A 2,207-nucleotide genomic window follows, 5' to 3' on the forward strand; every position below is an offset into this window, starting at 1 on the left:
CAAGTGTCTTCTACTATAGCCTCAGGCCGACCAAAGCCTTGTGAGTGGATTTGGTAGATGGAAACTGAAAGAAGCCCGTCGTATATATGTATATATATATATATATGTGTGTGTGTGTGTGTGTATATATTTGTGTGTCTGTGTTTGTCCCCCCTAACTTCGCTTGACAACCGATGCTGGTGTGTTTACGTCCCCGTAACTTAGCGGTTCGGCAAAAAGAGTCCGATAGAATAAGTACTAGGCTTACAAAGAATAAGTCCTGGGGTCGATTTGCTCGACTAAAGTCGGTGCTGCAGCATGGCCGCAGTCGAATGACTGAAACAAGTAAAAGAGTAAAAGAGTATGTGGAAGAAATTGCAGGCAAATCTTTCTCAAATCACACCCTAAAATCTTTAAACATCGCTCTGTCTGCCTGCCTGCCTGCCCATCCATCTGTCTGTCTGTCAGTCGATCCATCCGTCCATCCCTTCTACTATATAAATACAAGTGCATATGGTTATGTATATGTGTTTTACCCTAAAAGGCTCTGAAATGGTGCAGCACTGAGAAGAATGAATTTCATTTTCAAAATCTGCATCCCAACAACAATGTTTCTCATAAATAATAATTACAAAAATATAATATACTATAAGAAATGACTCAACTTTTAGATCACTAAATCTTCCACTCTCTATTTATCACCATCAACTTATCTCTCTAGATATTTACCATACTCTTTACATCATTCTCTCCATATATGTATTAACTCTCATGCATAACTTTCATTTTGTTTAAAACCTTATCTTCTAATGTTTACTTTCATTTTATGACACACAACTTATCATGCACAAAATGTCTAGCTTCCAAATTCTTTTTTCTGATAGGGTGAAAATGGTCAAACTTTAAACCTCTGTAATATTTTACTAAAATTTTTCTGAAATAAATGAATCATAAACTTGGATTCATCATGAAAATGCACATATACCATATTTGAAAATATACCATATTTGAAAATATACCATATTTGAAAATATACCACATTTGAAAATTTTCACTTAATTTTAAAATTTTAGAATCTGTGATAGCAACAGAAAAGGCCTCTTTCTCTCTATTTGCCTATCTCTTTCATTTTCTCATGGTAAACTTTCTCACCCTCTTTAAAAGTATATCACTCACATTGAGTGTGTGTATGTGTGTGTGTTTGTCAGTGTCTGTGTGTATGTATGTGTGTAAGGGGTTTATTTAAGGAGAGAGAGAGATTCAAAAATGTATGTAAAAGATGATTTATTTTAATAGAATACTTTTCTGTTAGTAAATATGTTTTTTCTCAGTTCTATATTTGAGAGATGAGGAATTATGTACATTATGTGCATACTCGACAGAGTATGTACCTTGAGAGAAAAGTTGGACCTAAGAAGCATCAGTTGTGGTGTGCAAGAGAGACCATTGTGCTGGTATGGTCACGTGGCGAGAATGGATGAGGATAGCTGTGTAAAAAAGGGCCACATCCTAGCGGTTGAGGGATCCTGTGGAAGAGGTAGGCCCAGGAAGACCTGGGATGAGGTGGTGAAGCACGACCTTCGAACATTAGGCCTCACCGAAGCAATGACTAGTGACCAAGACCTTTGGAAATATGCTGTGCTTGAGAAGACCTGGCAAGCCAAGTGAGACCATAACCCGTGGTCTTTGCCAGGGGTGTAACCAGCCCACTTATGCGTACCTTTCCCTCATTGGACACTAAACTCTGCTTGCGAAGACCTGTTGAGGCAAGTGAAATCAAAATCGAACCAAATTCGATGACTGGCACCTGTGCCAACCTTTCCTTCATTAGAGAGATTTGTGCAGTAGTGATATGATGAAGTAGTTGTATGCTGTCAACTTAATGTGACGGTCCTATGAAGGGAATAATACTACTATTGTTTAGACCTAGGAAGCTGCACCATTTCCTGTCTCCCCCTTGTAAACATAAGGACACGGGAAATGTGTCAAGGCCGACAGGAAGCGGTGCAGCTTCCTAGGTCTAAACAACAGTAGTATTATTCCCTTCATGGAACTGTCACATTTAGTTGACAGCATACAACTACTTCAAGTTTGACTCTGTTGCAATAATTCAAACCAGATTTCCAGTTTCTTCTTATATTTTCCTACCACTAATCTTGGAGGCCCTGAGAGAGATTATGGGTGGTGACCCTCTTCCTCTAATCTTAATATATAAATCTGAAAATGTG

Source organism: Octopus bimaculoides, chromosome 3 (genome assembly GCF_001194135.2).
Source record: "Octopus bimaculoides isolate UCB-OBI-ISO-001 chromosome 3, ASM119413v2, whole genome shotgun sequence".
NCBI lineage: Eukaryota > Metazoa > Mollusca > Cephalopoda > Octopoda > Octopodidae > Octopus > Octopus bimaculoides.